Source organism: Crinia signifera, chromosome 7 (assembly GCF_055691185.1).
Source record: "Crinia signifera chromosome 7, ASM5569118v1, whole genome shotgun sequence".
Taxonomy (NCBI): domain Eukaryota; kingdom Metazoa; phylum Chordata; class Amphibia; order Anura; family Myobatrachidae; genus Crinia; species Crinia signifera.
The window spans coordinates 66,042,622-66,054,150 of record NC_139223.1 but is presented as its reverse complement, the minus strand read 5'-3'; the positions used below and the strand labels follow the sequence as shown (position 1 = coordinate 66,054,150).

General features: G+C 46.8%; 1 pseudogene; it reads right to left on the bottom strand.

The window, feature by feature from the left end:
• Positions 1 to 11,410: 11,410 nt before the first annotated feature.
• Positions 11,411 to 11,529, bottom strand: LOC146025394 (5S ribosomal RNA; annotated as a pseudogene).

Here is an 11,529-nt window from a genome sequence, read left to right as displayed (position 1 = left end):
TACTTGGGCAATGTGCGTTTTTGGGAGGCCTCTTTGGTTCTTGCGCACAGTACCGCAAGCTGCTGTACCTCTTGAACCAAGGGCCTTAAACAGGGGGATGCTGGTGTAAAAGTTATCCACATAGAGGTGATAACCTTTATCCAGGAAGGGGTGCACTAAATCCCAGACAATTTTTCCACTAACACCTACGAGGGAGGGGGGGCATTCTGGCGGTTCAATTCTTGAATCCTTCCCTTCATATACCCTAAACCTGTGGGTGTACCCTGAGGTGCTTTCACACAGCTTATACATTTTTATGCCATACCTTGCCCTCTTACTGGGAAGGTACTGGCGGAATTTAACCCTTCCTTTAAAATGTATAAGGGACTCGTCTATGCAAATTAATTTATCTGGGATGTACATCTCTTCAAATTTGGCACTGAAATGATCAATGACCGGCCTGACTTTGAATAGCCGGTCAAAGGTGGGATCATCTCTGGGTGGGCACTGTGCATTATCGTTGTAATGCAAAAATTTAAGGATCGTCTCAAATCGAGCCCGGGGCATGGCCATACGGTAAAATGGGGTGCTGTACAGAACATCTGTACTCCAATATTGCCTAATTTCTGGCTTTTTTACTATGCCCATATGAAACACCAGACCCCAAAACGTCATCATCTCTACTGCATCTACAGGGGTCCACCTAGCAAATGATGACGTGGGGTTTTGAGCGATAAACTGCTGGGCATATAAATTAGTTTGGTCCACCATTAAATTTATAAAATCATCAGAGAAAAATAATTTGAAAAAGTCAATTTCTCTGAGACCTGTGGAATCAAATTGGATTCCTGGCATGGCCAAAAACTCAGGAACCTGGGGCTCAAAATTGTCTGGTGGTGGGGTCCATACGAGATCAATTATTGGGGGGGGGTCTCAGCTGCTCTACGGGGGCGTCTTTGAGGGGGTCCCTCATCACCAGAGGAGGAAGAGGAGCTTAAGGCGAATCCTTCAAATTCCCCGCTTGCATCACTGGCTGTGTCAGAGTCAGAAGCAGCATGGCATATGCCTCCTCTGCTGAATACATTCTTCTGGATGACTGGGATGACATTTGGGATGCCATTTTTATTTTTGTGTTACTGGTAGTGAAATGTTTCAACACGTGTATAGTGTAGGGGGGGGTACAAACTTTATTTCAACCCGGGGGGTATGTAGTGTGTAGTGTGTATGTAGTGCAGAAAAAAAAAATACTTTATACAAAAAAAAAAAATTGAAGGGGTTAAAAAAAAAAAAATTGAAGGGGTTAAAAAAAAAATTGAAGGGGTTAAAAAAAAAAAAGGTCCTGCGCCAAAAATTGAGCACAGATGTTGGTCAGTAACGTCTGTCACTGAACAGCGCTCAAAGGCAACAGGAATTTGATCAAAAAAAAAAAAATAGATCAACCCTGTGCCGAAAAAGCTGATCAGTGATGTACGTCACTGATCAGCGCACAGTGGCCACAGGACACCCACAAAATCACAGTGTGTGTAAAAAAATTTTTTAAAAAAGACCCCACAAAAAAAAAAAAGGTGATCAGTGATGCGACACTGATTACCAGTGAGGGGCAGCAGGTGCACAACCTTTGGTGCAACTGACAGTGCAACTGGCAGCAACTGACAGGTATATATAAAAAAAAAAAAAAACCTCTGCACCCCCAAAAAGTTGCTGATCACCTCAGATATAGTGATCAGCACAAAAGGCGGGGGCAGCAGACACAAAATTTAGCACTCTCTATCACTCTCTGTCACTATCTCTCACTATCTCTCACTATCTCTCACTATCTCTCACTATCTATCACTATCTATCACTATCTATCACTATCTATCACTCTAGGACACTAAAAAACCTGCACCCCCAAAAAGGGGGGGTAGCAGACACAAAATATACACTCTCTATCACTCTCTGTCACTATCTCTCTCTATCTCTCTATCTCTCACTATCTATCACTATCTATCACTCTATGACACTGCAGCAGCAGCACTGACAGTTATATATATATATAAAAAAAAACCCTGCAGCCCCAAAAAGGGGGGGTAGCAGACACAAATCTCTCTATCTCTCTATCTCTCACTATCTATCACTATCTATCACTCTATGACACTGCAGCAGCAGCACTATATATATATAAAAAACCCCTGCACCCCCAAAAAGGGGGGGTAGCAGACACAAAATATAGCTCTCTCTGTCACTATCTCTCTATCTCTCTCTATCTCTCTCTCTATCTCTCTATCACACTGCAGCAGCAGCAGCAGGAAGTCCCAAGAAGTCAGATCCAGGAAGCGTCCAGCACGCTACAAGCAGTGATCAGGTAATCAGGTAAGGTATTTGCAAGGATCAGGTAAGTATTAGCAAGGATCAGGTCAGTATCACGGCAGATAGGCACGGTGACCGCTCTGCACGCTACTCAAGACCGGAATGGCGTCTGCAGCGCAGTCACCGTTAGTTTAAATGTCGCGCCTTGGCTGTGATTGGCTGTCGGTCCGACGGACCAATCACAGCCTTGGGGGCAGGTGGGGTGAGGGTGGGGTGAGGTGTCATCGTCACCGATGACCCCCTCATGCCCCCTGACGCCCGGCGGTGATTGACACCTGTGTTACCGAGCGTCTGATTCGCTGGTAACACAGGAAAACGCTGTGAATGGCTGTTCACACTGAACAGCCAATCACAGCGATCGCCGACGGGGGGGCGGCATCGCAGCCCCCCCTGGGCATGCAGGGACATGTCTGCTGTCAGGGACAGCAGACATCGTCCCTCTGTCACTGCGTCTCTAGACGCAGTGACAGTTTAAAGTCATGACGTACATTTATGCCATGTGTCGGGAAGTACATCCCGGCCATGACGTAAATGTACGTCAAATGTCGGGAAGGGGTTAAGGTTGATTTTGATAAATTTCAGATCTATGTTAATCAATGCCGGGCGTCCATGGATAACTCACATTTATTAACCTTTCAAAATAAGTATTAAAAAAACTTTTGTTAGGAAATGTGATTCTTATGCTGGGTACACACCAGGACGACTAGGGCCCGATCCCCACAATCTCGATCCAATTCCGATCAATTGGATGTAGATTGTGTGCTGATTGGGCCCTTTTCTGACCTGCTGTGGACCGATACCGATCCGATGCGCGGTCCCGCGGGTCGGTCGGTCGTTATTGAGATCCTACCTGCTGCAGGTAGGATCTCAATGACGACCATACAGCCGGGTGCGGGTCGCCATCGGATGGGAGCCGCTCACGGTGCACATCGTGATCGGGTCGTGCCCCCCCGCGTCACCGTGAGCGGGTCGGACGAGACACTGACGACCCGCTCACGATGTGCATCGTGAGCGGGTCGTCCTGATGTGTACCCTACATTAGACCAGGAAGAACAGTATCAAAAATATTGTAATTAAGATTTTCATTGACGTGAAATCGTACGTTCGTTGTACGTTATATTCCATGGAAAAAGTCAGACGTCATCATAGTACAAGATTTAAAACAAAAATGAAATGTTAAGTTTAGGACATATCTATTTAGGACTTTACCGCATTCTTACGGATCGCGTCTTTTCGGCGTCTGCGCATGCGTGGAGAACGCAACGCGCATGTGCCACGCCTTGACTCCGTACCAGTTCGGCCAAATCCCGTACAAAACTGTTCCCCGCAATCAGTCGGGAAATATGGGCGTATTATGGGCGTCATGCGGAATGTCACATGGGCGTAGTTTCAAAGTGGGCAAAACGGGGCGGAAACATGGGCGGACACGGGGGAGTACACTTATGTTGGGGGGCGTACATTCGGATAGCACTCCGAATGCACGCGATCAAAAGGGGAAGAAATGTGCGGTGTCCACAAGTGTACTATTGCTTTGCGGACACCACTCGTTCATGCGGTAGGCGAACGTACGCCTAATGACTACAAGCATTAACACCTGAACCCAATAGAATCTACTCCTTTACTCATTACTCACTAATAGGCCGCTTGTCAGTGCTTTAATTGAAACCATTGCTGCTTCAAGGAACCCTTCCTAAACACCCACATATCCTGTACTTGTCAGACACTTTAAAACTGCTAACAATGGACATGACAGAATATTAATACTAGCAATACACATGTGTATTCGACATGTACTCATGAAACCACACATTTTTGGGTAAAGTAAAAAAATTTATTTCTATACATGTCACAGTCAATGCCACTGTGATGCAATGACCAAAAAATACAAAATCCAAAAAATAAACAACATGGCAGGAATGTAGCAAAATAAATAATTTTTATGAGGATAGGTAATTGAATAAGTGGGTCATGTGATGTCTTGCAGAAGATACTTAATAGTGGGTTGTTTGGCGTAAATACTCCGCTTACGTGCGGTAGCACCGCTTGGCTCCCGTTCGGATGCGGTATTCCCGAGCATACTCTGTAATACTCTGTAATACCGTGCCGAATCGGAGTGTTTCTCCCGCACACGCATGGTTTGTATGTCGTCCGTAAACACGCCCTGTTCTTAAAGAGTGAGTCCGTCCGAATGCGGAGGACACGTGGGCGTTTCTACGGACGATGGCCGCATGCGGCAAAACACCGTAGCGTGCGGACCGCTCCGTAAGAATGCGGGAATATCCGCACCGATCAGAATAAGGGCATGTGTTTGGTGCCAGTAATGTGATTCCACATTGATGCCTGAAGAAGCCGGTCTGTGCAGAATAACAGCTCATGCTATTGTGATGTTAGTCCCAGAACCTCAATGCATCTCTGGTAACTGGCTCAGCAGCCTAGCCACTTGTCACCATCATACATATTGTGCCGCCCATCCTTCGGGAAATGTTTTCCCATGACACCATTTCCTTCTCTGATCACGTGGCTGTATGAGACTGTGTCCCCCAACATCCCTTGGGCCTCTTAAAATAAAAATAAATAACATAGCGTTGTTCAGTGTTTTGGTATAATTTTTAATAGTGCAAAAACTGATATTGTGAATTACCAATCATCGGATTCTTCCCCCAAAATAAACACTATTCAGCCTGTACACAAAAAAAAGTTGAACATGAGTTTGTCTCTCTCTCTTCTGGGCCAGATGTATCAAGATTCAAAAAGTAATAACGTGGAGAGTGAAAAAAAACATCCAATCAGTTCCTACCTTTCATTTTTCAAACCCAGCCTGTAACATCGCAGGCAGGAGATGATTGATTGGCCGGCTGTGTTATCACTTTTTTGAAGCTTGATACACCTGGGTGGGGTGTGTATGTGTGTGTGTGTGTGTGTGTGTGTGTGTGTGTGTGTGTAGGTGATCTACATCGTTTAGGGCCTGAAGTTGGGCAGCAGACCCAAAAAAATGTAGATCACCTATATTACCTGCTTTACCAGTGTATGTATGCAGGGCCGTTTCTAGACAATTTAGCTCCCAGGGCAAAGAAATAAAAATGCGTCCCCCCCCCAATACATAACATGGTATAGAAGAAATTGCGCGTGCCGAAATAGGGGGGCGTGGTTTATTTTAAAGGGGGCGTGGCTTAATATAAGGGCGTGGTCTATCAGGAAACAATTACCTTACATCTCACTTTTGCAACCTGCACGTCTAGACATTGTCCTCCCGCACTTAAGTTGGCGGGCTGAAGGCCACACAGTGACATAAAAATATAAAGGCCCACACAGTTACCTAGTTCGCCTTACAGATCAAGGCCAAAAAATGACTGGCTACTTAAATCATTATACGCTTTTTACCCGTGATGCCAATTACACATTACGCCGCACACTGTGATGACAATGACATATTACGCCGCACACCATGATGACAATTACACATTATGTCGCATACTGTGATGACAATTACACATTACACCGCACACTGTGATGGCAATTACATATTACGCCGCACACCATGATGGCAATTACACAATACTCCCCACAACGTAATGCCTATTACACATTATGCCCCACATGCCGCTGCCATACAACTGATGCTGTTTACTAATATGCCCCCACAGTGGCAGATATGCCCCCACAGTGCCATACATATATGCCCCCACAGTGACAGCTATGCCCCCACAGTGCCACACATATGCCCCCACAGTGCCATACATATATGCCCCCACAGTGACAGCTATGCCCCCACAGTGCCACACATATGCCCCCACAGTGCCACATATATATGCCCCCACAGTGCCACATATATATGCCCCCACAATGCCATACATATATGCCCCCACAGTGCCAAATATGTCCCCACAGTGCCACATATATGCCCCCACAGTGCCACATATATATGCCCCCACAGTGGCAGATATGCCCCCTCAGTGCCACACATATATGCCCCTACAGTGCCATACATATATGCCCCCACAGTGACAGCTATGCCCCCACAGTGCCACACATATATGCCCCACAGTGCCAAATATGCCCCCACAGTGCCAAACATGCCCCCACAGTGCCAAACATGCCCCCACAGTGCCAAACATGCCCCCACAGTGACAGCTATGCCCCCACAATGCCACACATATATGCCCCCACAGTGCCATATATGCCCCCACAGTGCCACATATATGCCCCCACAGTGCCACACATATGCCCCCACAGTGCCACACATATGCCCACACAGTGCTACACATATGCCCACACAGTGCCATATATGCCCCCCTCAGTGCAAGACCTATATGCCCCCACAGTGCTAGAATATTATATCCCAGCAGCAGCACAACTCAACGTTGCTGCTGCTGGGGAAAGCAGAGTCCGGGTCTCCGAGTCCCCCTCCAGTCCCCCCGCCACCGCTGCTGCTGCTATTGCTGCTTCATCAGTTCCCAGGGGAGGGGAGCGCATTCTAGCGCATCTCTCCTTCCCCTTCACTATGCCAATCATAACTCGCGGGCTGGCTCCTGATTGGTTGCCGGCCCGCGAGATGATTCGCTAACAGCCCAGTGACACAGCCAGGGGAAGGCAGAGACGCGCTATGCGCTCCTCTCCTCCCCTTTGAAACAAAATCATCTGTTGCTGGTGTGGCGGACGCCGGGGAGAGGCGGAGGAAGGGGGGCAGCGGCGTGGGGGGAGCTGCCGGGCGCCCCGGCTATTCAACAGTGGCGGACGCCGGGGAGAGGCGGAGGAAGGGGGGGGCAGCGTCGTGGGGGGAGCTGCCGGGCGCCCCAGCTATTCAACAGTGGCAGACGCCGGGGAGAGGCGGAGGAAGGGGGGGCAGCGGCGTGGAGGGAGCTGCCGGGCGCCCCGACTATTCAACAGAGGCGGACAAGCCGTGCGGCGCCCAGGGCGGCTGCACGGCTTGTCCGCCTCTAGAAACGGCCCTGTATGTATGTTATATTATAATTAATATATATTTATGTTCGGACAATCCTATGTCGTGGTAAGTAAGTGAGGGAGCACAGTATGCATGGTCAGATAAATAGTCATAATTTGTAATGGACAATAAGTGCTACTGGACATTTAATAGGTTATTATTTATAGCAGAATACACACAGACACTCCCTACTTCCATACACGGGGTATAATGGTTACCAGGGCCGGATTAACAATGGGCCTGGTGGAGCTACAGCTCCAGGCCCACTCTCCAAGTAGGCCCATTTTATAGCTGAGGGCTTTCCAATGAGCCCAGCCCCGCATTGCTAGCCCCCTGAGAACCGGAGATACCACCAGGCAAAGCGGGAACGTTTTCCCCATAGGATAACATAGGACCCGCTAATTCCACGGCTGCCAGTTCCCCCTCCAGCATCACAGAAGCTCGAGGTCGAACTCAAATCGCTGGGCCTTCAATCTGATACCAGGCTGGTCCATATGGGTTCATTGATATTGCTGTTAAACTGATTATTTAATTTCTGAAATGTAATTTCATGGCTGTTCATGTTGTTTGAGGACAGATTTCTCTGGAACCAAACGGCCCAGTTTCACGGGACCAAAATCATTCGAAGCCCACATGTAAATGGGTCAGTTGGTTCTGAAAATACAGCTGGTTGTTTAAAGGGGGGGGGGGGGGGGTGGTTTGTTTTCTCTCCCACTTATACCAGAAAATGCAGGGACTAGGCTGGTGTAAAAGGGGCCAGCCCAGGAATGTCCCTGCATGATCCTGGGACCATATTCCTGGGTAAATCCCTGCATTTTCTGGTGTGAAAGGGGTATTATTTCAAATAGCCGGGACCTGCAGTCCTCTGAATACAGCCGGGCAGCTCCCTGCTCTCTGCCCAGCTGTCAATGGCTGCCATTTCTCTCGGCGGTAGCTGTCCCCCAGTTAATGCGAGCATGTATTCCCCCTTGACAATGAGCATGTAATCCCACATGACAATGAGCATGGAACCTCTTGCAATGAGCATGTAGGTAAGCAGCACTTATGTAGCATAATTTTTAATAGGCATTATGGTATTTGGCATAATACGTAATGGACATTATGGTGTAAATTTTTAATGCGTGCCTTCGGCAAGCAACGCCCCTGTTTATGAAGCATATTGTGCATTACTGCTTTGGTATAGTGTGTATTTTGGCTCCATCTATGTACCAAAATGTGAATTTTGCCTTAATGTGTGGCATAATGTGAATTTTGACTTAGTCGGTGTGAATTTTTTCTCATTCCATGTGGCAAGTACAGTATAAGGGGGTTACTATTGTGTTGCATGATTTGTATAAGGGGTATATGGTGTGGTAAACTTAGGTTACCAGATAAAAGGTGCTGAAATGTTGTCTACCAAGTTTCGAGTTTCAGTATTTCTTGTATGACTGGAGTGCCGCCTCACCCCGCAAGTATCTTAGGACATCGGCATCCTGCAGGGGTGCACCTTTTGGAGGGCACCCGCCAATATATCTCCATGCATTTTTCCTATGCCAGCCCTCTGCCTTCTCCAGACATATATAATTAGTTGAAAGTATTTACACAAATAGAGACACACCCATGATCAGACCACCCAAACAGAACACTGGTCATGCCTCCCACATTATTAGGTGCTGGCCACAACACCTATTATTGTGCATAATAGGCCCTTGATCATTTTCAGCTCCAGGCCCATTTAGACCTTAATCTGGCACTGCTTTCAGACATATACATTATGCATACTGTACATACCTCCTGGAGGCAGTAGCCAGGAGAGCATGGTTCTAGAGTAAGGGGCAGTTTGGGTGCATGGGGATGCAATTGCATCATTGCATCCCACACTATTTACTGCCCACATTACAAGCACTGTAAAGTGAGGGGGAGGGGGAAACTATGATGACGCAACACTGCACAAATCGTGTCATTGTCCCACCCATTTTTAGAAAGAGAATTGGAGTGTGCGGGAGTGTGCAGGGGTAGAAACAGGATGCATGACATTTGCCCACTTTTCTGGGTGGCCAGGTGTGTCCCTTGATATTTTGGAGTCTCCTGGTTGTTTCAGGAGAGTAGGCAAGTATATATATAGCTGAGCCAACAAGTGAACACTTATCCAGGTGACCAATTGTATGGGCGATCCACTTGAATACCCGCATTTATTACCCCAAAACAACTCTTACTACCAGAGGCGGGGCCATTTCGGGCCAGTTATCAACCGATTGAGACAGTAGCATAGGCTGGGTGCCCTTCTCTTTCGGCTTAGAGGAAAGAATCGCACAATTTCCACCCTGTTTGTAGTTTTACCACAACGTTATTCTATAAAGCTGATACCCCTGAGGAAGCCCCTTGTTGGGCGAAACGCGTCGGGTGAAAACAGCAAGTTTTGTCTAAAAAGACTTTTAATAAAGAGAATAACACCAAGTTATGGACATTGTTTAATATATTATGGACTGAAGTTGAGAAGTGCGCCATTCCACACTTGTTCTCGTATCTTTTCTAATTCCCCTTAGCCAACAGGGGTATTGTGGAAACAGGCAGCAAACTAATAATCTCTCAGAATTTAGTGTGAAAAAGAAGGGGTTTGGTTGAGATATATATATATATATATATATAGGTAAGTAGGTGTATCGGGTTGGCACTCGTGGCTTCAATAAAAAGCCGGTGCCAGGAACATAATAGAGCAATAAGAGACACTTACCCCCTCAGAGAAAGGATGGATCCGGCACACGGTAGTATAGGTGAAGAAAAGAGGTTTATTAAGAGTGCAACATTGCACTAAGTGACAGCTGCTGACCTGACAGCCGTTTCAACTGCTGGGTGCAGTTTTCATCAGAGGTGAGGCACAGTAGTACAGAGCAGGTTCAAAAAGCTTCAAATTGCGCCAAAAATCATGCAAATGAGGTCAATCAAGCCTTCCTGCATCACTGCAGCTGAGTGACAGCAGGGAAGGGGAGGGGCGTGGCTCTATGATGCTATGGGAATCCCCAGTGTGTCATCAGTCTCAGAAGGAGACTGGCTCCGGGGTCCCGTGTGTACTTGTACTGTGCGGCGGCAGCTGTCACGGAAAGCACAGCTGAGCCGCCGGGAGGGTGATTGCAAGGGGTGCGGGGAAACAGTGCGCCTAAGGCACTGAGTGGCAGAACGGAGGCTGATGTGTATGGAGTGGGTGTGTGCACTAGCGGGGCGGATCGGCAATGATGTACTTGGTTGGCCCCATCTACAGCACAGACGTGTACATACAAATATGGGCTGGTACGGGGGTAACATGGCATATACAGAAAATAAGGCATATAAAGAAAATAAATAAAGTAAAGCATAACAGGATATGTCTAGTCAATGGCAGCAGCATAGAAACATCTGTAAGGAGAGAAGTACATAGAATCCTAAGTACTTTATAAAACCGGTCGACACACGGCGGTGTTGACATTGAGGCAGTACATAGAAAATGGTCAAAACAAACCGAAACGACGACACACAGCAGTGTCGACAATTATAATCAGAATCCTAGCCTCATGTTGACTGCAGTAGAGTAATCTATGCCATAAACGCTGACACAAGGTCCGGGCACCCAACTGTGTCCAGATTCTGTTCCAGTAGGACCAATGATAAGTGAATATGTATGCATATATTAGGTGAACACTGGGGTTTTTTTTCGTCAGAAAAAGAGTCCGACAAAAGAAAGAAAAAACGCTTTTTGGGCGCACTCATTTGTTAAGGATGTAATATGATAATATTAAAACATAGCTTTTATTTTAGACTTTATTTAAAATAAATGGCACAAAAGTAATTTGATATTTAGATATTAAAATGTAGTGTGATCCTTGGACTGGTTTAGTTCCAGGGAAGTTGGTAATTTAGTCACACACTTAATCTGTCATTCAAGCACTGATGTTATCAGAGGTATGATTACCAATGATTATAGGCAGTGAAATGATTCGATTCCCCTAGGTATGAACAATATTGTGCTTGATAGCATCTGGTAATACACCTAGTATTGGTAGTATGGGGAAAAAGAAAAAGGATGTCACAGCCTCTATATGTTTAGTAAATTCTTTAATAGACACTCTCTCTGGCAGTCATGTTACAGGTGTTTGTTTAATACGGCGGCTTATTCCCCTAATTTTAATATTGCCACACCTGGGCTTCCCCAGGGGTCTCCCACCTGGGTACTGTCCTGGCCCTCCACTGCTTGGCTTCCAAGTTCGGGGAGGGTTTGGGCAGACCAGTGGGGTATGGTGGTAATA